The sequence below is a fragment of the Phyllostomus hastatus genome, unplaced genomic scaffold (genome assembly GCF_019186645.2).
Source record: "Phyllostomus hastatus isolate PE091 unplaced genomic scaffold, TTU_PhHast_1.1 phas_contig_29, whole genome shotgun sequence".
Classification (NCBI taxonomy): domain Eukaryota; kingdom Metazoa; phylum Chordata; class Mammalia; order Chiroptera; family Phyllostomidae; genus Phyllostomus; species Phyllostomus hastatus.
In genome coordinates this window covers 33,978,426-34,004,464 of record NW_025333835.1, presented here as the reverse complement: position 1 = coordinate 34,004,464, position 26,039 = coordinate 33,978,426, and positions in this window count along the sequence as shown.

The window sequence follows — 26,039 nt, the reverse complement described above, 5'->3', positions numbered from 1 at the left end:
GATCATGCCAATCCACCAAGAGAATTGAAAGGCAGAACCGGGAATTATGTTTGAGTTCCCGAGGTCATATTTTGGCTAGGCTACCATCAGTAAGATGCAGCAACCCAACAGCAATGGTAGCCATCTGAGTAGTACGGGTTAAATCTGTCCCTCAATGCCTCCCAGTCAAGCCATCAGAGAAGGGGCTTTTGTTTGGAGAAAATATAAACATGACACAGATGGTTTTATTAGCAGCCACAATTCATTTTTGAAGTTTGTGGTCTCAAACATGAGTGACTTTAATCTGCCAGGCAATCTGTAGCTTTCCAAGTGGCAGACCAAACGATTAAGAAAACATACATAGTCCAAAAGTCAGTAAAAATACAAGTTTTTTTTTTCCAATGGGATAATGTTTAGAGCTGTGAAAATGGCCTTGATTGCTACCTACTTACACAAGTAATCATATACATTTTATTTCCCACCAAACAGGCCCTGGGGTTGAATATCTTGAACAGCCTAGTGAACAAAACCTGGTTGCAATTTAGACATACATCAAACCCATGCATTAGGGAACTTGTGAGAATCGGGTAATGTGAAGTTTTCCCCGAAGGTCTAGTCTTTCTTTTTTGTGTGAAGCCAATGCTACGTGGCTGCTCACTGTTCAACCCAATCAATCTACCCTCATTTCTGTCTGATCATTACTGTTTGTGCAACACTTTATAGGAGGCAGCAAGGTAACCATTCATTAGGGACACACTGTTTCTATTCTGAGAATCTGACAAACGATTGTAAGATGTTGCTTCCCACCTGGGGTTTTGCCAGGCTTGTGCTTTGTGGTTGACTGGGGCGTGGCCCCCACAGCAGTGATCTGTTTGAGGACTTCCCCTTGTGCTGGACCATTTGCAGCCACATGGTCACGGGAAACTCTCTTACATTTTCATCTGGTTTTACTACATGAGGAATGTAAGTCTCTCAAGGTGAAAGACAGACTGTGAGAGTCATTTAGATTCTCTTAGGTCAGTTTCTCATATTCTCGAGGGTCACCCTTTTTCTGAAATGCAGGTTCAGTGCTTCATCTGTGGTTTCACACAGAGTGTTTTTGTCTCAGGAAACTGTTCCTGAGAGGGCCAGACATTACTCATAGAAGCGAATGCCTATTAAAAATACCCTGAGGACTTTTCTTGTCACCTCCAAATGGATCCAAATTTGGAGACTGTTGGAGGCTTTGAGCTACAAAATGACCCTTACATTATCTTTTCTTTTACAAGTACTACGTCCTCTTCTCCCCCATCTCCCAAGAAAACCAGCATATCTTTGTAACTGTCACCTAAGGAGATATGAAATATTAGTAACAGACATTACCAAGGGGAGAGCTTGATGCTGAGTGCCAGACTGGTGAAGAAGTTTCTACTTCCCAAAGCACAGTAAGCAACAAACAAGTGACCTTCCTTCTAGTCAGTTATCTGATCTAATCCCTAATGGTTCACGTGCAACCACCCCTCGAATGTTCTCATTGCCAGCCTACCACATAAAGCACCACTTACCGCTCTGTGCACAATATAATTTAGTACGTCCACCAACCTTTCCCATGGACTTCCCTCAAATCCTATTAATTGACTCACAGACCTTGATCCTTCCTCTTCCAGAAAGCCATACCTTTTAAGCATTTCATCCTTCTTCTAAAACTATCAATACTTAGGAAGATTTTGAGATTTTATCCTTCTTAAAAGCTAACAGGTTAGCCTGCCATAGTTGAATGGATAGTACAGAAGTAACAGGAGTCCTGGGTCAAGAACAGAGGGATCTGTCACTCTAAGCATCAACATACTGTCATGAGCTCTCTTTGCTCCCCATCAGCCCCGTGGAATGACTTGGGTGTGCTCAGATGTGAGCTGCATACAGAAAGGGTTGTTTTACAGGAGAAAGGCCCTGAGATGAGGACAACTGAATATTTTATAATGGCATTAAACACGCCTGCCCTTTGTGCCACAGACACCATATCAATCATCCAAGATGGTTTGCTAAACAATGTTTCCTAAAAAGATATTTGGGAACAAAGGCTGCAAGTTATGCAGAAACAAAGGCTTGAAAGTTGTGAAGGAACACGAGAGAGTCATAGAGAATTGACCTATGACTCCTGAATTGCTAACCTACGACCCCCAGCCTGCGATTCCTATGTTAACGTGCATGTTTTGGAAGCAATATTAAATGACTTGTTAAAATGTTTACTGTTTCATAAATATGTGTATGAGGGGGGACCCCCAAACCCAGAATTTATTTATAAAAGAAGTGTATATTTATTCTTACATGTTTAAACTTCAGTCACCTTCAATGTACACCCATTTGACGCAGCACACCTATCATGACATTTTTTTCCACTGCTTGGTTTTTGAAGTGTTGGATTTTGATGTCTTTTAGTGCTTCCACTGTTTTCTTTCACCTCTTCCACATCGACAAAATGTTTCACTTTGAGGACTTTTTCACCCAGGGAAAGAGACAAATGAAAGTTGTTGAGGTGAGATCAGATGAATAGGGAAGGTGGGACACAGGGCTTGTGCCATTTTTGGTCAAAAACTGCTGAACAGACAGCGAGCTGTGGGCAGGTGCGCTCGTAAATCACCCATCATGAAATGGGCAAACACATTGAAAGAGTCTTCAGAAAAATTCACTGAAGGTGAATGCAGCCTCTCACAACAACTCCAGTCGGCAAGTGATAGAGCTGCATTCCTAGAACACTCACTTAGTGAGGGAAGCCTGTACTAAAAGGGGTCTGTCTTTCAAAAGATGATTCCAGTTCTTTTGGTTCCCTCCTCTTACGTCAGCATCATAGGACCCCACATATATTCATTATTTTTGGAATGCTTGAATCTATGAAAGTCTTAAGTGGCACCTCCTTTTGGTAAGAATTGAAGTATAAACCAGTTACAGTTGCCTCTTACTAAAAGCCTAAGTGGTGATGGTAAAAAACAAAAATAGAAAATTGACCAAGAAAATATATATATATATCATTTGGGAACATGGTATTACCATGATGGCTACTTTAAAATGAATCACAATACACACACACTCAGCAGATGGCTAAGTAGGTGTATCCTACAAGAATTTCTTTGGAACTCCTACTACACTTCATTAGAATTTGCCTATTACTATTTAATAGTGTTGAACATTTTATAGCTATATATAATTGCTACATATCGAAATTTCAGTTATGTGAGATTTCCAGCTACCCTTGTAGAGCATTTTTATTTTGCCCAGTTTTCCTACAAATCCGTCTTATATTTAAGCAAAGAAGTAAGTTAGAAATAAAGCTCAGAGAAGTGTTTGGAAATGAAAAGCTGAACTATGCTGTTAAAATATTTTGTTGTGGTTTCTCTACTCAGGGTGAGAGCTGATAACATTTTGAAAATGAACAGAAGTCAATATTTATTGATAACTTGTATGTGTTACATATTTCATCATATCATTTCCATACTTTAATTCGTTATCACAGTACAGTAATGAGATGCTGATAGTGACTTTCAGATTGGTGAGAAAATCCCTACTGCCCAGCGCATGGTAAGCAGCAAGCAGGGCACCTTTCAGGCAGTTGTCGATACCCTACTTCATTACCTGTGCAGTAGCTATTAAATTCAGCTACTGTTAATTATTTATTTATTAGCTATTATTTTCCTACTTAAAAATTAGCACATTAAGCATGAGAGATCACACTATTTATCAAATGCAGTTTCATCTAACTCCAGATGTATGCTATAATGCTTTTTTCCACACATCAAATTTAGAAAAAGTATATTGTTGTAGTAAATGAAAACTATTCTGATTTATCAATAAAACTTTTGCCTAAATACATTTTATTTCATTCAATAATTGATAATCATTTTTTTCAAACATAGTGTCCATGCCATGTTAATCTAAAATTTTATTAAACAGAAAAGAAATAATAAAACCTGAGTTGAAAAAAAGACAAGGGTGATTTTCTAGGATATTAAACAGTTCTCCAAGCTCAGTTTTCATTTAGGTACTGTGGGGCACAGGAATCCTTAACGACCCTGAATCTCCTCACCCAGGTCTCTGTCTACACTTCTACGATTACATTAGCAATTCAGAGATCCTCACTTTCCAGCGTCTATCAAGAGCCCCTCTACTGTTCTCAGAAAGGAAAAGAGAAGGTAGAATGAAACCGTAGATGGCAGGCAAGCAGTCCTTTGCTTTGCTGAAGCATCCTCAGAGAAAGGTTGAACAGATGCTCCAACAGTGCCGATCACATTGATTTTATTCTAATGTAGGAAAAAATACGGGAACAAGTAGGAGAGCAACGATGTGTCAGATCAGAAGTATTCTATGGAATTTAGCAAACAGATAATTTGAAGTAAGGGTTTCAAATGTTACCTCTTAGCTACTGCAGGAAGACAGATTGTTTTCAAAGTGATTCTGTAGTAATAAAAGAAAAATATCTGTAAGCTGTATTCAAAGACCCAAAGACGTGATTGAATGACTGTATATCCATGATCTTAGGATGCCCTCATGCTGCCACTGAATCAACTGCAATTCTGCATTTCTATTTCTGGAGGGAATCTCCCAATTTATTTAACAAAGGGCCCATTGACTTGAATGGATTTGTAGGGGGTGGGGTGTGGATGATGACTTTTATCTTAATTTTTCAAATTAATAGAAGCAAGTACCCATGTCTAAAAGGCCTGCAATAAGCATTGCTTTTCTCTAAGTTGAGCAAAACATTATTACTATCCAGATATATTTTAATAATTCTTGTAACAGGAAACCAAATCAAATATTGATTTTAACATTATATTATCTAGGTGCAAATGCTTTCTCTTTCCTTTTTTTTTTTTTTTTGCAAATATTTTTAAGGCAATGTATTTTATTTCTTTGTGCTAGAGTTTTTTTTTTAATCCATAAACAAGGATGATAATTGTACCTAAAAGGTTTGTTAGGTATGTTGTTCCAACAAAATGTTTATTACAAAGAAATAATTTTATTACCTAAAAAACTTTGCATAATTTTTGATTCTTAGAGATTGAACCAGTTTATCCCAATTTTGTGCATAGCAGTATATTTTTGCTTTTTATTTAATCATGATGATTAAAATTATAATGTACGATAATTTTCTAGGTTCCTTGAGGAAAGTTGTATGTATTTAGATTGATGATTGATTATTCAATTCATTAATTCATCAATTTAGTTTTCCAGAGGGCATAGCACATGACTGAATTTATTTGCTGGATTTTTTTAAATTCTTAAAATTGACCTTAGTTGGAACCTAAGAAGTAAATAAGTGATTTGAAAGATTTAAAGCAGTTTAAAAGCTTATCCCAAATAATCAAAACATTGTATGTATTTTCCACCAAAATCTTTTAATTTATAACTGAAAATAAAGTAATTTGGATGAGAAAGACTTGAATTCTTTGATTATCTGGCTGCAAATCCAGGGAAAACTTGTAAAACATACCATAGAATTCAGTCTCTAAATCTCACTGGAATTGCACCACTTAATATTCCTCTACACCTATTAACATACTAGTTTAAAGAGATCTGAGAATAGTTTGTTTTTTTCATGCTACAGGTCTAGTTTCTACAATGTGACTTAGTACATGGCAGACATAGTACAGAGCACATGATAAATGCTCTAAATATTTTTGAATAAATTGGTTAATCTTTGTTCTTGAAGTTCTTAACAATTTTACAAAAAATAAATACTTGAAATTGTTCAATTTGTAATCAGAGCAATTTAAAGTGTGTATTTTCAGTGGTCCTTACATTACTTTCCTTAAAATCAACATTTTAATAACAGAAATTAATGAATAAACAAATTATCAAAAGGCTTATTTTTCAAAGTTTAAATATGTATTTATGAATATGCATGCACATCATTGTGTTTAATGAACTCAATTTGTGGGAAAATAAAATATTGTTAAATTGCTTGTTGAAAAATTGGAAAATATACTCCAGCATTTAACACAATTTTTATGATATTTTTGGTTATATAGAATCATTTACCATAAGTATTAATATTATGCTTTGTTGTTAAACATTTCTATGAAATGTTATCAAGGACAGATGTTGACATTTTATTTCAGATAATGAAGGAAATGAAGTGAAAATACCAATATCTTGCATAATTAAGAATTAATTTTCCAGGATAATATAAATATTATTTAATGCTAATTTAACTAATTTGTTGTAATACATTCACATTTCAAAGTTAGATAGTCTTTATAAAACATTGTAACTGATTATTACTAAATTTATTTAACAACAGTCACAAGGAACAATCTAAGAGAATAAAGATGTAATACATATTTTACATACTTTTATAATATAATTTCAGTGGAATCTCAGTTCCTGAACTTAGTTCATTCCTGAAAGCTGTTCAGTAGAAGAATTACTTGAAAACCAAATCATTTTTCCCAGGTGTGAACACAAAATGGTTGCCCGAGGAAAACTGAAGTTTTCTTGGACAACTGAGATATTTTTTCCATGAACTACATGATTGAGAACCATATTGTTCAACATGGGAGGATTTTGAGAGCTGAGGTTTGACTGTGTTATAACTATAAATACATAGTATTATACATATTTATTAATATTCACATAAATGAAGGAAATAAAACTGCGTATTTTTGTTAAGAACTTCAAGAGTCAGGTCTACCATGTTATTAAACTTATTGAACACTCCTTAAAGAAGATGAATTACTAGGATTGTTTAAATTTGAAAAAAAAAAAAAGATAGTCACTTAGGGCATCTGAAATATTCTATCTCTTAACTTTGAGGAAACATCCCAAAATGTCAGACAAATTTTGATTGGTCAGGGCAGATTCTGACTGAAAGAATCAACTTAACTATTTTTCTGGCTACTTATTATAAGAGTGCAAGATTTAGTGATTATGCTACGTAATGTGTCACTAATATTTCTTTCTTAATACCATTTCTATTATTCACTGCCTCTGGCATGGTACATGTTTCAGTAGGGGCCAGCTATTGTCTTGAGGGAGAATGCCACCACTACTAGAAGGCTGAATAGTCCCCATTGGCAGTAATCTAAGACACATTTAGAGGTGGCCATTTCTGTCGGGCCCATGGGGGGATTCTATGTTCCCCACCCTGGCCATTTTGTGCCTTCCTGACCTCACATGACTTGTGCTAATGAGGAGCAGCTGTGTTGCTGCCCCTTGTTTTCCTCTGGTCAAGTCCTCAGTCTCCACCAGGACTTAGCAGCTTGATAAAAACCTGCTTTTCAAATAGAGAGTAGACATTTTGACACAGAAAAAAAAAGGGGGAGCTGTCCCAAGAATTTTAAGAATTTCTGCTATATTTTTCTTTAAAGATTTTTTATTTATTCACTTTTAGAGAGAGAAGGGAGGGAGAGAGAGAGAGAGAGAAACATCAATGTGCGGTTGCTGGGGGTTATGGCCTGCAACCCAGGCATGTACCATGGCTGGGAATCGAACCTGCGACATTTTAATTCACAGCCCGCGCTCAATCCACTGAGCTACTGAGCCATCCAGGGCCCAAATTTCTGCTATATTTTTAATGAACTCTATTTATAAAGCTTGCCATAAACTTCAAAAAGTGCCCTCACGACTATCAATGATCTGTGAGCTGGCCCCAATTTCAAAGGACCTTTACCGCAGCCAGGTCTGCTGCAGAGCCTCCACGTACTAGGGGCCGACTCCATTCTGTGAGGCTTTCAAGGAATGCATTGCGTACATCAGACCGTTATGCAAAAATATGGGTTCTGTGCTTTTATAGTCAAAAGAGACATCAAAGAAGTTCAAGGACATAGTGAAAGAAAATGTAGTACAGCCCTTTATTTCATTCTGGTCTCAGCCTATCAATAATCAAAGTTGTGACTGGACTAGCTCTGGTGGTTCTGATTGTGATTACAAGATGCCCTTAAGTAATAGTCTTCAGGAACTTTGACAAGCACAGGTTTACTGTTTTTAAGACCTGGTGATTAACAGAACACCTAAGGCCACACAGTGAGGTCATGGGTACAGAGAGAATGAGCACAAGGTCCTGGGATTCTCCTTTTACTGGGTTCAAGGGTAGGAGCCTAGTCTCATTCTTTATTTAGTCTTAATTTAAAACAGAAGAGCAAGAATGTAAGCAGGGGAAGAAAAAAACAAACAGAATAAGTAGCCCAAATGATCAGTTATTGAAATCAACCAATATCTCTAAATCAAAGGCAACTCAGTGGAGAGAGGGAACCTGGGTCTTTATCTTGTCCTAGAGTTGACCATGTGTGTATGTGAGATAGCCCAAGTCGAAGTGAATGCTTCTTTGAAATGGATGCCTGGGCAAACATAGCTGATGTCAGTCATTTGCATTATTTAAAAAAAGAGCCTGGTCTTATACCACACCCTGTCAAGCTGGACTTGTGGCACGCTGCTGAATCATGGCAGTGGTAGCTAAAGAGTAGATGGAGATTGTTTCCTACCCATAGACATTTTTATTCTTAAATTTTGGTTTCAACTATTATACTGCTTCTTGCTGTTTTATTGATTCTAGAAATGTTATTCCACAAATACAATTCCATGAACAAAACGGTTTGTCTACAATATCAATACAGCATTTGTGTGTGTGTCTGCACACACACATACATTTTTATCTTATTGTAATACAGATGTTCCTTGACTTACAATGGGGTTGCATTCTGAAAAATTAATCATGAGTAAAAATGTTTTAAGTTGAATATGCATTTACTACACTGAATGTGCAGAGCATCATAGCTTAGCCTAGCCTTCCTTATACATTCTCAGAACACTTACATTAGCCTACGGCTGGGCCATTATCTTGAATATTTCTCAAGAGTAATTGTTTTCCTCCTTTTCCCTCTAGAATCGGGAGATACACATGGGAGTTTTGTAAACATAATGAGATATGAAAAGTCAAAACACAGTATCCAAAACTCACTGGCATTACAATGCACTATAGAGTACTGGTTGTTTATCCCCATGACCACATGGCTGACTACAGACTGTGGCTGATGGCTGCTGCCCAGCATCATTGAGAGAGAGAAAGAGAGAGAGAGAGAGAGAGAGAGAGAGAGAGAGAGAGAATTGCACCACATAATCACATATTGCCAACCTGGGAAATAATTCAGATTCAAAATTTGAACTTTAGTTTCTACTGAATGCCTGGCCTTCCACACCACTGCAAAGTTGAAAAAATCCTAAGTTCAACCATTATAAGTCAGGTACCAGCTGTATTTTAAAGCATATATGAATGATGACAGCTTCTCTTCTAGAAGTAGAGATATGAACCTTTAACATACTCTTTACCTTCACCGAGAACATCTGGTGTCTTGAATGGGACTTTTTACTCCTATCCCAAGCACATATGTGTGTGTATATGTATGTATGTATTCTCCTCCTTTCCAGTCATTTTTTGGTGAAATTCACATAAGCTAAAATTGACCATTTCATACTGTATAATTCAATGGCACTTAGTGCATTTATACTGTTATGCAACCCCTACCTCTATCTTATTTCAAAACATTTTTATTAGTCTACCAGAAAACCCCATATTCAATAAGTATTAACTTCTTACTCCTCTCCCAGCCCCAGAAACAGTCAACTTATATAATTTATCCTCATTTATCTTTTGTCTCTATGGATTTACATATCTGGGAATATGTGTGTGTGTGCATATATATGTGTATATATGGAATCATACAATGTATAACATCATATACACACATACATGGAATCATGCAATATATAAACTTTATGCCTATCATGCAAGTTTTATACACATTGGACAACATGTCTGTACCTCATTACATTTTTCATAATCTTCCATTGTATGTATACACTATTACAGTAATTAAACAAGGAGACCATGAGCCCCAGTGGCTCTATGCCTCAGTAGCCTATGTAAGAGCAATCTGATGCCTCAGCCCAAGTCAGTGGCATCTCATTGTCATTTTGACTAAATGTTTTATTTTTGAAAAACAACAAGGTGCTCAGAAAGGGGAGATAGCCTTTCAACAAAAAGAAGTGAATTTTAAGGAAAAAGTTATCCCAGAGTATTAAACAAATAAGGTTTCAAAAATAACTGATTGTATAAAAACAATTCTCTCTTATTTTGAGGCAATTTGTTATTTATTATTAATGATCATTTATCATAAACTGTTTTTGCTTCTAAATATTGGTTTTACATGTTAATTATTTTGCAATAACAATGCACATTTGTTGTTTGTATAACTCATTCCTTTTCCAGGTGGTTGAGGGTATATGTCGGGGAGCGATGTCACTGTACTCAATGAGGAGCGTGCCCCAGTTGGCTCCAAAAAGAACTCAGTTGTCATAGGTCCTCGCCCAGGAGTTTCATAACCTAAGGAAGATTACTCTTTCACAGGAGAAGAGCCAATAAGTCCACACCACACCCAGAAACACACTATCACAAACTATCACACCTCCCATATATTCTCCTGAGGACCCATTCTTTCCTAAAAATTACTCTCCATGGAAAGGCTTATAGTCTCCTCCCCTTTCGCTACTGAGATGGCATTTAACCCTAAATTCTAAGCCCTCCCATTTCTTCCTGGGTGTCCTCTGTGTACATGAGTATACATGTTAGCAATTGTCTGTCTGTTTTTCTTACATCAGTCTGTCTAGTACAGGCATCTCAGTTAGGAATGCCAATAGGTAGAGGAAAATTTCTCTTTCCTTCCCTACACTGCCTCTGTGCTTACATTCTTGCCCTCTGGTCCCACTGTGTTTCCTACACTGTAGCCAGAGTCATCTAACTCGAAACATAAATCATATCTCTCCTTTAACATACAGGCTTTGATAGCTTTCCATAAGCTGAGAATCGAATCCAACGTCTTCATTACACCCCTCAAAGTGCTAAGTAATCTGGCATCGATCACCCCTCTGACTTCCTCGTACACGCCACCCTAATGCTTTAGCTGTTCCAGACCACACAGGCTGTCTTGTCATGCCGCACGCGCGCCAGTTTTGTGCTGGTGCAGACAGAGCCGCCGTGTGTGTTTGATCTTCCTCCTCCTTTTACACCTTCAAATGACACCCTCTTTATGTGATCTGTGTCAGGTCTGCAATGTCACTTTCTCAAAGAGCTCTTAGGTAATAACTCTATAAAACAGCATCCCAACTCCACCAGTCTCTGTTTTGTTTTTCACAAGTGCTGAATGACATTTGAGATTATTCTTTCTGAATCCTAGTTTCTTTATGTGTGTCCTGTGTCTTTCACCAGACAATAACTCTGTGGTAATTTCTATGGGCAGAACACATTTTTAACCAACTTTTATAAGAAGTAATATACTTAAAAGATAGCATTTTAACATGAAAAAAATTTGAACTTCTGAAAAAAGGAAATGAAAGATTTTTAATGTATAATGAATGATATAACTTTTCTCACTTATAATAAAAATAATGATAATTTAAAATGTACGAGATACCATTTCTCACCCATTAGCATGGCGAAACCCCAGTTGGCAGCCTCTACTCTCAGTGAACTCTGAGGAAATAAAAATATTTAAAATATTGGTGCTGGGAATACAGAATCATCTAATCTTTATAAAAGACAACGTGCCAATATATATGAAAATTATTTATGCTTAAACACATTGACTCAGCAATCTTGTTTTTAGAAAATTGACCCCAAAGAAATAGTGACAAAATTGCAAAATGTGTATATCCTTGTTAATTGGCATTGAATGTATTTCTAATGGTTACAAAATGATAATAGTCCTAATGTACTTCACTGGTGGATGGGCTGGATGCCTTTGGTACATTATGCACACTATTATGGAATGATCATTAGGATATTTCATTACATAATGAAGATAAAAGTATAAATAAAAATTTATTGTGAGCCATCATTAAGAAAGATAGCCTATAAATAGAAATTTGATTGTATAGAAGAATAGCCAAAGATAAATCATTAATTAAAATAGAATGAGATAAAATGGAGGATATTATGATAAATGTGAGGTTTCTTTACATATATATATTTTAAAGATTTTGTTTATTTTTTTAGAGAGGGGAAGGGAGGCAGAAAGAGAGGTAGAGAAACATCAATATGTGGTTGCCTCTTGTGAGCCCCCTACTAGGGACCTTGCCTGCAACCAAGGCATGTGCCTGACTGGGAATTAAACCAGCAACCCTTTGGTTCACAGGCCAGAGCTCAATCCACTGAGCCACACCAGCCAGGGATAAATATACATTTTTAATGACCGGATCATATTAACATTTTATGCAAATCTAAAACTAAATTAAGTTAAAAGTAAAATATCTACAAATTGAATGCAAGATGTAAATTTATCTGTATACCTAGTTGACTATATAATCACACAGAAGTTATAACTATTACAAGCTACCTTAAAACATTGTAATTTGATTTTATATACCTAATCCAATATGTCTTAGGGACAAAATGAATTGTCAGAATAATGTTAAACCATTTAGAGTAAGTATGTTTTTTATGGTAGTTTGGTATCATTATTGTCATATTAGCAGTTCATGTATTGTTATTAAAACCAAGAGTAAATATGATGCTATGTTGAAGAACTGAGGCATTGGACATAGACAAAAGAAAGCACACATGTACTATGTTATGGAAATGAATATTTGTGAAGGTAGAATTTTAAAGAAAAAACACAGGTATATTATTATTATTAGGCAAAACACAAATTTAAAACACACTCTTCATTGATTATTTTCATATTAAACAATTTAAGACAGCATTATCTGAAAGCCTGAGACATTTTATTTGTAAATAATTTTCATTTTCATAATAAATACACTGTGATTTAATAAAAAATGTTACTCTTCTAAAGAAGATTGTCATTTTGATAAAATGCTGTGTACTTTGCTGGCAACTTGCTGTCATGTTTATAAAGTATCCTCAGAAAATTTACATAAGAAAATCTTACTGACAAATTTTATTTTATATATTCATAAAATGTATTCCTTAATTTAAACCATAACATTAATCAGGCATGCTATAACATTTCACATTCTAAATAATTATACTCTACTACTATAAATCTTTATTCAACTTGTATTGTCAAACAAAAGATGTTGATGTTTGTAGGGTATGGAATATTTCTTGCATTTTGTTCATCAATCATTCTCCAAATGTAATCTTCACCTTTAATATGTCAATCATTGTTAATTTACTAAATGTAATTTGAAGTTTAATTTTAGAGCCACTGACAAACTTAACTACCACAGGATTTGTGGTTAATTTTTCATGTCATAAGCAGAGAAAAGTTTTCAGATTTTGCTTTGTTTATCTGTAATATTCCCTGGCTCATAACGACTTCTTTATTAGATTTTAATGTTTCTAAGCTTAGCAATAAAAGCATTACTGTCTTTGCAACAGGTACCGTGATATAAGCAGATGGTGAAGGTGTAGGCTATGTGTGGGATATAATAAATGACTCACAAAGTAATAAATGACATGCATTGTTATAATATTGGGGGAATAATAAAAACTGATGAACTTTTGTGATTTTAAATATAGTTAGTGTGTCCAAATGTTACTATATTTGATAGGAAACTTTGGATCTACACATCAGCCTTGCACATTAGACAGTAAGAGAAGAAATTCTCATGGTACTATGTGATTTTCTTTATTGTCATTTAAAGAAAAAGAAAAATTTAAACTTATTGTCCCTTAAGGCAGGTGATCAATCTTTTTGTTTTATTTATTTATTTATTTTTAAAGCAGAGGGAAAGGGGGAGAAACAGAGAAAGAGAAACATTGATGTGTGAGAGAAACATTGATTGGCTACCCTCAACCGGGATCTGTCCCACAATCCAGGCAGGAGCCTGACCAAGCATAAAACGGATAACCTTTCCATTTGAGGGGTGATGCCCAACCCACAGATACACACCAGTCAGGGCAAGTAATCAATGTGTTGCCTCATTTTAGAGATATTTTCATATGTGGAATAGAATTAGATTTATGAACAATTCTTGATAATTTTGTTTATTTATAAAGACATCTGATATTTTCTCACTACTGCACTCAGGTTGCTATCAGTTGCTTTCAAAAGGCTGACATGATTTACCCTGGCTGGTGTGGCTAAGTGGTGGATTGAGTGCTGGACAGTGAACCAAAGGGTCACTTGTTCAATTCCTGGTCAGGGCACATGCCTGGATTGCAGGCCGGGCCCCCAGTGGGAGCCATGCAAGAAGCAATAACACATGATGTTTCTCTCCTTCTCTTTACCTCTCCCTTCTCCTCTCTAAAAATAAATAAATAAAATCTTTTAAAAATACATAATTAATACATATATATCCAAAATCTAAATTATTGTACTGAGGATTGTTATTCATGAAAAAAATAGAAATGTAAGAGTTGATAATACTGATTTTTCAATGTTATGTTGTTTTTGTTTTTTTTTGATGGACAATTACAAATATGTCTCTGTAACTTAAAAGTCATATATAAACTTGACAATTTCAAAAAGTAATGCTTAATATATTTACTTTTCTTAAGTCTTAACAATATAATCTAATGTTTGTGATTACTTAAAATTGATTCCATAAAAAAAAGCAAGTCACCTTTATATTTTTCATAGAACATTTTCTTTCTGACTCAAGAACATAGTAGAAGAACCTTAATAATTCTTTATTAATGTGATTTTAGAACTTCTCTGTCCAGCTCCTCATTGGGCAGATTTGTTGTGAGGAATAATATACTTTGAAGTTTCCTACAGGGTGAGCTCTGTAATCAGAGTTCTCTAAATCAAATCGGTTCATCAACGCATCAAACAGGTCACGTGGGTGACCTGTTGAATTTCTGCAATTCAATTTCTTCAACTTTTGAAAGGGCATATAATATTTATCTTATATGCCTGACATAGCATATCTTATATTGCAAGGCATATTATATGCAAGGCATATAATATATAAATTCAGTACTGTCAACACTAATAGTGATTAGCACTTTGTTTTAACATACACATGCACACAAGCATCACACATTTTTAATAACCTGAATATAAAATCAATGAAAGTAGAAATAAAACATATCTATAATAAAAGGATAATTAAATACTAGTTAAAATTCATGGGTTCAGAGTAACGAAATAGAAATAAATAATACATTAAAGAGTGTCAATAATTGTATCAAAAGTCTGAAAATGAAATTATTTGGTAATTCATCTGTTAAAAGCTGCTACATGTACTACAATCACAAATATGCAAATTAAAAATAAAGGGAAAATGATTCACACTCATCAGGCTAGAAAAATGTTAACATCCTTGCAATATTCCATTTGATGAGGGTGTAACACACTAAACATTTTGTTGCACCGTTGAAGACATTAAGTAATACCTACTAATGAAGGTTGGTGTATTTCATAAAACAATGAAATCTTAGGCAAATGTCTGAGAGGAATTCTCCTATATCTACAGGTTCTCATGTAAGGAAAGATGTTCATAAACTATCATTTACAAAAGAAAAATTTAAAAAAGTAAAATAAGGAAAAGGATATGTAAGCTAAGTCTTACTCTAGAGGATATATACAAATGAGGTATATTGTAAAAAATAAATGCAGGAAAGAATTCTCTCTGGGCAGTAGGTACCAAATGAGGATATGATTGGAGCGTGGTACTCACAGGAAGTGCCAGCTCTGTTGGTTAGAACTACTTTTCTTCATTTAAATGTTTGGTGTATAGTTATTGGTTATATTATTAATAACTTCATTTTATTAATTAAAACATAGATTTCCTGAAAGGAAATGTTCCTTACAAAATAATTACTTCTAAATTAGTAAGATAAGATTATTAGAATTTTTACATTCACATTATTTCTCAAGTACTTATAAATGGATTTCATTTCAATGGAAATTGAATAATTTACCAAGAAAGTACATAGGAACTACTATTCTTATAAAGGACTATACTTAGAAACTTTTTCTCAAACCAAGTAGCAGAAATCTATTTTAAAATAAAATTTTATGTTTAACTTTTATTAACTTGTCAAGATAGCAAGAATTGTTTTGCTCAAATTTAAATAAGCTTTCACCCCCTGCATTTTATTCCATAATATTTGCCACATGATTTTCTAGTTAAAAATTTGATCTATTGTCAGCATTCTGTGGTGTAAGACCTCATCATGCTTTGGAATTAAATAATTCTAATAATGCACAGATGACAAATTAATGTAGCATCTGTCCATCTTTATGGCAGCCATTAAATGACAGTTGAATTATTGGTTGGTTTTATTACTCATTAACAATAATTTTGTAACAGCTTTTACAGTCAAGACTATTATGAGCAGAAGGTGAAAGAGACTATATATAAGCTGTTTTTCTCTCCATAATAACTAATTTGTCTCTAAAATATAATCACTAATTTCTGTAAATAATATTATTTTAAGGCTAATCATTAAAGCAATGATTTCCTAAAGATTTATTGCTGAGCTAAAAGAAAATAACACTTTTTTGTCTAACTATCTAGAGATGTAGATATCCATAAATATATCTGTAATTGTACGATGTAATTATAATTATATATCTGTAATTTTTATTTCAAGACATTAAAAGCAAATCATACCAACTTTAATATTCTGATTTGTGTAGAGATATTATCTTTATCCTTTCAAACTGATAGGATAAAATTCCACAGACCAGGTCTTTCATTAACAGCAGAAATGTCTTTCTCACAGTCCTGGAGGCGTCAAGATGAAGTCGTCAGCACTCGCCTTTGGTGAGCATCTTCTCCCTGTTTCCTAGCTTGAACCTTCTGCCCTGCCCTCCCATGGCTGGAGGAACAGGATCTCTGCAGGATTTCTTTCACGAGACAGTTAATCCTATTCATGACAGTCCAATTTGGATGACCTAAGTACCCCAGAAGGCCCCATCCCCTAGTTCTACTGCATTCAGCATTAAAATTTCAATATATGAATTGGGGAGGATACAAACATATAAGCCACGGCAGATAACAAAATAAGGATTTTTAAAAAGCAGGGAATGAAAAATGGAAAATACTTAAAACAACAATAAAATATTCTTTGAAATAATATATATTACATGCATAAACACTATTAACATTAATTTAGGAATAATTATTTTTGACATAACTAATGTGATTCTTTTTTTAATTTAAAATAATCTATAAGAATAAAGTATATTTTCTGAAAATAATTGTCACATTTTTACAGCCATGGCATATAACTATATATGTGCTAAAGAATGAACATGAATATGTAAACAGTTGCATAAAAAGAGAAAGTCACAATAATATTAACTTAGTTTGATAAATAAGGTATTTTATTTTATAAATAAACACAAAATCTAATATAGATGTCTGAATGCTGTTAAGGAATCATCATGGGTGGCTAGTGTTACCCTACAGCATAAAACAAAATCAACCTAATAAAAGAAAGAGAAGGAAAAGGTGTCACTTTTTACAGATGACATAATTCTTTATATATAAGAAACCCTATAGATTCCAAAAAAACCCTCTTAGAAATGATAAATAAATAAAGTTTCAGGATATAAAAATTAATACACAACAATCCACTGCATCCTTACATGAAGTTTCAGGTAAAAAAATTTTAAATATCCTATTGCAATTGTACCAAAATGATAAAATACCTAAGAATAAACTAATATATGAAGGACCTATATACTGCAAACTGCAAAGCATTAATAAAAGAGATTGTAAAAACACTCAGTGAAATAGAAAAATATTCCATGTTCATGGATTGAAAGATTCAACGTAGTTAAAAATGTCCATACTACCCAAGGCAAAATACAAATTTCATGCAATCCCCATTAAACTCCTCATGACATTTTGTTTTAAATAAAAGCAATAACATGACAATGTTCCAAGATAAAGGGAAGTATTATGTTAAATCACTGTCAATACAAGGCAGTGGATGAGTAATTAACTGTGGTTTACAGTATAGAACAAACAACATAGTAATTTACATTGGCAATATGAAGAGTAATATAAAGTTTTTAAAATCCAAAGTTAATTATAATGTTAAAAATGTAAACAAAGATCTCAATGCAAAACACATGAAAAAACTCTAGGATTGCGATTGTTTTCGTAGCCTGCTCCCCTCACACTGTGGGCTTCGGAACATTAAAGAGATGAATAACAAGTCGTGATGCAGCCAAGCCTCGAAAGAGATCGCAGCAACACTAAACAATCTGAACCCATAAAACACGGAAACGCGTGAGCAGGCAGTCAATTCATTATACACCGAAACATTTAATGAAAAGAAACACTTCTAGAATATCATAGTTGGTATAGTAAGAGAGTACACCCTTAAAAGAAGGGCAAATAATTGAAGTTTCATTGTGTGCCAACGGTGTAGAATTGCCAATGCTATTGTTAACAAAGCTATATAGTAAACAAGCCTTGATTGGCACAAATGAAGACTTGGTTGGGGGCTCCGTGTTTCCTTGGAGACTGCCATTTGAAGAGGAGGAAGTGCCTTAGGGAACATCCCTAAAATGCTAAGTGTTATTTTCTCTCTAGCCTTTTTCCAAATCTTAAGCAGAAAATAAAAAAGTGCAAACCTTCTCTAAAAGATCAATGCTAAATAATCCCCCCAAATAAAAAAATTCATGAGATCCAGGTGGAAAATGCTTATATATAGTTCATTGCAGAAAAATGATACAATGTATCAAGGACAGGCAAAATAGCCAAAGGCTGCCTCCCACCAAAAAGTAGAAGAATCCAGGTGCAGTTTCCAGTCCCCTCCCTTTTATGAACTGTGTTGAGTTTTCTCTCTTGGATGGAGAACTACTGATACCGATGCAACAACTCAAACCAGGGAGCCCAAAATAGATTCACATCAGGGATTTCTAATACCATGCTGGTCTAGAAGGCATATTCTTGCTATGTAATGAGCTTTCAACGGCAGAAACCTATGGTGTTATCACTGAAGACAGGTGCAAATCATCAATCTCGCTGTTATCCATAAAAATACTGACAAACTGGTACAAACTACCCCATATTTCTTCAGTCCCATGGTTATAGAACATGTCATTAATCAATAAATTTTGTGTCTTCACCAGGGATCAGTGGCATGGAAATACATATCACATATCGATAAAGCAGCTCAGCCTAACCCTGCGCCAGCTGGAATTAACCCGACAACGCACTGGAAAGTAAGAAGCTGGGCAAAGATTTCAGCAGTCTTGGATTAAGGACGTGACAATTGGCAGAAACTTGAAATGTAACAGGATTGCAGTTGTGAGCCTACAGGCTCCCGCAGCTTGCCAAGATGGAATGGTAGAACCAAGTTTACTCTTTTCTGTAACAATAAAAAATAAGAGTCAATGAAGATAAGTGTCCTAAAGATACAGGAAGCAAACCAAGTGAATGCTGTGCTCACCCAAATGTACTGCCTTGAGATAATTCCTAAATATAGATCACGGGAAGGGGAACCAGGCAGAGCCTAGTGGGCACCCTGAGTAGAGAAAACGGAGCTGAGAATCTGGGTAGGACAAGGCAGCTAAAATCTAAGCACAGAATAATGTAGAGGAGTCGGTGCACACTGGGAGAAATCTAGGCATCTTCAGAGTGTCTTCTTTTGTTGTTTTACATTAGAGTACTGATCAGAACATGCATGCCAAAAAGTACTTGAGTCTGGGGAAGAATTACCCAAAACGATTAGAAGTGATGTTTCTGAGTACCCACACAGGTTTGGGTACACTGCCTAGTCCCACCAGTGAGATAGCGAAATCTGTGACTCATAGATAGATTCAAGAAGCTCAAAAAGCTTCAACTAAAAGCAATATAACGAGAATCACACCACAGCTCATCATAATCAAATTGCTCCAAATCAGTAATAAAGAGAAAATCTTAAAAGCAGTTTGAGTAAAAAGACTGATTCATTGTGTGCAGAAAAACAAATATGAGGATGACCTTGTAGGCAGGGCCCTTTGGACAACTTCAATGTCTTTTGTTCCTTGTACTTGAGAATGCATGGTAGTACTTGATGTGTTACATGCTTGTAATTCTCCATCTCATAATTTTGCCAAGAGGAATTATGATGATTGGGAAGTGCTGCATGAGAAAAATATGTCCCTAATGTACCCTTTGAGTTCCACATCTATGAGACTGACTGATGATTTCTTTTTTGGCTGGAACTTTTGACAGAAAGAGACAACGTTTTCACAGTATCTCTTGGGGTTTGAGCTTCAAGCTTCCCTTATATTCATCAGTTGGTAGCTTGTGAATGGGGTCTTTTAAAAATCATGTTGCCAGATCCATGGGGACCTTGAGATATCAAATATCAAGCCTCATATTTAAATTATTGCGTGAGAATAACCACAACTTGCAACAATTTATATTGTAGTAGAGAAGGAGGCCATTGTCTTAACCATGATTCTTTTGAAAGGTTCTGTCCAGCACAAACTGGGTTGGTATTGTCATTCTGCTTAGAAGCAATCCCCCAACCTGCCCATGAGGGTTGACCCATAAAAATGTCAGTGTACTCAGCTTTCTCCGAACATGTAGGGATTTTATTTTCACTCCCTGTATTGAATGCATCTTTACAGAGAATCCAGGATATGTCATAGTCATTCTGGTAACAACACATAATTTTCACCAGAATCAGCGGAAATGGCATCAGTTTAGAGGTCCAGCACATTATGAGATATGTCAAGACAATTGAAGATGCTGTGGACTAGACTATGAGAGGCAGCAGGACAGTTCACATAGTTCTGAGACTAGACAGTGAAGTGCTGCTGTTCTTTCTACTCCACTGGGAGACACACGGCTTTTGTTCTCCCTGCTGAGTATTTGAAAGAATACTTTCATAGAATCAATAGCTGCAGATCATGCTCATTGATTTGTTCCAGAGAAGACATAACGTCCAGCAGAGCAGTGCAGTAGGAACAAGATTTTGTTGTGTTTACAGTAAATACTGTAATCTGCCTGGACCTGTCTGGCTTTCATGGGAAACAGAGAGAAGACCCAGAATAAGAACCAACATCATTAAGAAGCTAAGTGGTAGCTAGCTTTTGCAGACAAGGGCTGGTGAGGAAAGATGGTCTTACAGAACTTTGTTCCCTGACAATAATGGACATGATAATATCCCACCAAAAAAGTGGAGGCTATGTGGTAGTGCGCAATCAAATAAAGCCAGGGGAATCCAATTATTACAATGAGCAGAGGTTATAAAGGCTTGACTCACAAAGAGCTGTGGAAATACTTAATAGAACGTGGAGTTCCCAGGGGGAAGATACATGGGCAGTCAAAAAAGATACTGCTCTATATAACACACAAAATAAACCCTAGATGAATGACTAGGAGGCAGCAGTCAGTATCACTAATAAAGTGGCATAATACCTCACTCTGTTTTCAAACTTGGACCAGTTCTCTTCCCAGGACACTCACTGAGGGAAGGATGGCTTGCAATGAGGAAGGATGCTGGGACACACTGTAGCAAGCCTACACAGTAATAATTTCTCCATTATTTCCACCAAGTCACCGAAAACCGTTTACTCAAGTAAACTTACACCAGGAAAAAGATAATACCACCATATAAGAAGTCATTGCACACCATGTCCTAATGGACATTGATAACTATGGACTCACAGCATCGTCACAGCTCCCATACCAACGGAGGAGTTTACAGGGCCTGTGCAATGAATGGAGTATAGTTCTAGGTCTTATTCACAGTGAATCTGCTGAGTCACGGGCAGTTTTGGTGGGATTTTTTCCAGTGTCTAAATATATCATTGGAATGGACATACAAGGGAGTGGGCAGAATCAGCACATACAGGAAAAGATCAAGTGAAACCTACTGAAAATGACTTGATCTGTCTTGACTAAGAACATAAAACTAATAATTCCATCTTTGTAGAAAGGCAGTAATTACTGCCACCTTAATTTACTTCATAGTAATCGCTTCATATCTTCACTTAAATCATCATTTTGGCACAAACAGAAATCTAAGAGATCTCTATCAAGCAGGAGGACAAATTTGTGATCGCAGTAGAAAAACCACCATACACTAAAAACAAAATGAACTGCCCTTGGTCCCACTCCTGCTATAGTAGGGTCCAAGCAGCTTGGGAAATCTGGACTCTGAGTAGACTATCCCAGAATTCCTCTATTTTGATGACCTCAAGTTATTTCGGTAGGTGTCCAAAGGGTATAAAAGCATGGGAGGTTTTATAAGACATGTGAGCTACAGAGTGCCCAAAGGGTTGAAGACAGATTGAAAAAAAAATGATCAAGCTGCCATATCAGTGGAAATGTTAATGTTTCTAGCCGTACAACCAAACATTCCCTTCCAACTAAAGAAGCCGTTAGAACATCTTTTACTTTCTACCACTAGGAAAGAAGCACAACACCTAGAAGGTGTCTTTGGGTTTCAGAATAGTAACATATTCTGCACTTGAGAATACTGGTTCTATCAATGCATGTGAAGAGGAAGGCTGTTTACTTGACATGAGGACCACAGGAGAGGAAAACTTTGTGGCAGGTCCAGGCTTTGGTGTGAGAAGACCTGCTGCTCAGGTGAAGTTACCAGTCAAACCCTATTTTTTTGGAAAAATCTAAAAGCCACAAGGGACTTATTTAAGAAAGAGAAGAGAGTCAAAACTATGAGCAATAAAATGGCAATAAATACACATACATCAACAATTGATTCTAAAAACCAAACTAAGCAAACCACAAGAACAGAGACAAAATCATGGATACAGAGAGCATTCTGATGTTTGCCAGATGGGAGGGGCGTGTGAGGGAATGGGTGAAGAAGTAAGGCGACTGCGAAGCACAAGTAGGTAGTTACAGAAGTGCCATGAGGGTGTACAGTACAGCACAGGAAATGGATTAGCCTAAGAACTTATATCCATGACCCATGGACATGAACAATAATGTAGGGATTGCCTGAGGGAGGCAAAAGGAAAAAATTGGGACAATTGTAATAGCATAATCAATTAAATATAATTTAAAAAATAAATAAAAGCCATGCATCCTCAGTAAGGAATTTTAAACCACTTTTTAAAAATGCATGACATGTCATTGGATTCAGCATAAAATATCAAGTGATATTACAGTGTCTCCCCAGGAGCTGGAATCTGCCACTCCCTCCGTATTAAGATTTGATACCTCCAGCAGTGATTCATCCTAAAATAAATGTGGTGCATCCATAATCCAGCACGTGCAATGCCAGAGGGCGCATGCATGGTTCATGATCAGGTGGTCCGAACTCGCATGTCATTCTCCAAGATTCCACCACAGGTGTAAGCTGACAGAACGATACATCTTTCCCTCAGCTTACACCCGTGATCATAGGAAGTATGCACATGTCACCATTAACAAAGGAGGGAAACAGCTGTGCTTGGTTCATGCATTGGTCAGTTCAGGGTACAGCTGCAAGCTAAAAATAGACTGCTCTAGATAGCCCCCCATGGAGTGCATCCAAAAGTCAGTGGGAGGGGTTAATTCTTCCAAGGAGGAGAGCTTTGGGAAGGTTTGTTGTCTTTAAATTGCAGGGAAACAGAATATCAGAATTAAGAGTATGCATGGGTATATTGGCCCTGTATTTATATTCATGAGAACTTATAAATATTTCTTTATTAAATTCCCTTTAAAAAGATTTTTTTAAATAGTGTCTCAATAGCTCCAGGAAAAAATATCTAAAGTGACCAGGCCAATGTTTCCTCATTCATCACCAAAGACTAAAGAAAAATTCATCTTTATAATCATCACATTTAATGCATCCTTCACAGGACGTGCAATTTATAGTGTATAGTTGAAGGACTTATAAAGAGAGGAAAATGTCATCATTGTATTTCTGCAGTTGTAATTACAAAACCTATCCAGTCATGAAAATATTTAAATGACACCTAAATCTCATATAAGGAGGATTTTCATTTAGTAAAACTGTATTTTAGTAAAATATATAAAAATGCAAAAACGATATATGGAGATATGAAACCTCCAATTCAGTCATGTCAAATAAAATGTTACTAGAATTTTTAATTCAGATTATACTTTGAAACTTTGAAGAATGAGGTCGCTGCTTTATTTTTCTATTACCAATAGTGAGCACAGTGGTACTTTTTTAAAAAAATCACTTTATTGTTGTCCGATTACAGTTGTCTGCATTTTCTGCCCACCCCTCCCCCCAACCCAAGCCAAGCCCACCTTCCTCCCTTGGTCCCACCCTCCCCTTTGGTTTTGTGCCTGTGTCCTTTGTAGTAGTAGTTCCTGAAAACCCTTCTCCCCACTGTCTCTCGCCTCCTCCCCTCTGACTATTGTTGGATTGTTCTTAATTTCAATGTCCGTGGTTATATTTTGTTTGCTTTTATCATAATCAACAAAAGGGGTACTTTGTTTATATTCTGTGTTTAAGAAGTTTCCAAATAAAATAGATTATGACAGATGAGAAGCATAAATAGCCCTAATGTCACCATGAATATGCTTCTGACAGCTGATAAAGAAATAACTAATCTAGCTAAGGAGCGCTTTTGCGACATGCTCTCAAATGAGAATACATATGCTAAACATAGAAATGAGGTTAATGAAGTGTCTCTTAACGGTAGTTTATAGATTTTCCCATTTCTATAACGTAGGCTATTAAAGTTGTAAGAGAACAGAGGTTTCACGAAGGCACCTTCTGCTGCCATATATGTCATCCTGGACATTAGAATCAGTTAAGGTTTCATTTTGACAGTTCCTGAATATCACCAGCGGGTTATCGGTGGCAGGACGGGACCGCTCAGCTCGCGCATGTGCAGCCAACCCCCATAGATCCTGGTAGTTGTAGATACAGCATATCTGGCTGTCTTTGCCTGTCATTGTTACTCTCTTATCTAGTTTAATTTCCTACTTTTATATTTTTGTGTCACAGTGATTTTATCTCCAAAGGAAAAAAATTAAAATATAATAAGGTTATGTCCACTGTCTAGGTGAGGTTATGTTGGCCATTCTGATGCAAATTTGAGGGTTTTTAGTACATACCAGCACATTGCCAGTCTGATTACAAATTTGTATCATTTGGAATAATCAGAAATATATTTTACCCGTGGGGGAAAATGTAGGTAGCTGCAGATTTATCTTAATGTATAAGACGTTCATGTGGCAATGTGTAGGATATGAATGATCTGCAAACATTTAAAATATTTCACACTCTGATGTTTTCAAGATGCATATATGATTTTGTTTCCTTAATATAGTTTTGAGCTATCTTGGTTGAAATACAGAAAATAGTGATCATTTTCTAAGCTATAATATTTTAAATGACCTTCTTTCTCATTGTCTCTCTCTGTCTCCTCTCTCTCCATCTCTCAATAAGTTATTTCACAATCCATCACTAGACTTAAGTAGCATATATTTAGTGCATTGTATTTAAAATATTGGGAAAATAAAATATTGGTTAAGTCACATTTTAAGTGTATTTTGAAACAATGCTATTAATTTTTAAAATTACCTTTTTGAGAACTTCACAATTGAAAATATGAAAAGAATATGAACACATAATTCACATTATATAAATGTGCAATTAACATACTATTTAACCATGTCTTACTTTATTATAATTAAAGAAGCATGAATAAAAATAATGTTAAAAGATGAATTTTCACCAAAAATACTGGCAATGATAGTACTATTTTAAAATCTAAAAAAAAGTCTTTAGAAGTACAACTATAGATACTTTCAAAGACTCATAGTGAATAAACAAATTGCTACACCCCCATTTACAGGCTAATTTTCTAATATTTATCCAAATTAAAAATGCATGTGCCCATGAACTAGAAGTTCCATTCTACAGTTTTAATTCTATTGATGCAGTTCTACATATCTAAAAATAGTGTCTATGTGTGTATTGCAACATTTCAATATTTTTACTTTCCAAGATTCAAAAATAAACTAAAAGTCCACAAATAAGCATCTGACTAAAAGTATGTTTTACTTGATCTAAAACACTGCTCTAAATTGTATTATTATTTTACATACTGGTTATGAATTAAAAAACAAACTTAATTATTCAAAAAAGATACTCCCATTATAAAACACTATTTTGCTTCAACTCTTACAAAATGTGTTCTTTAAATCACAGTAATAAGCTACACAGTGAAAGGACA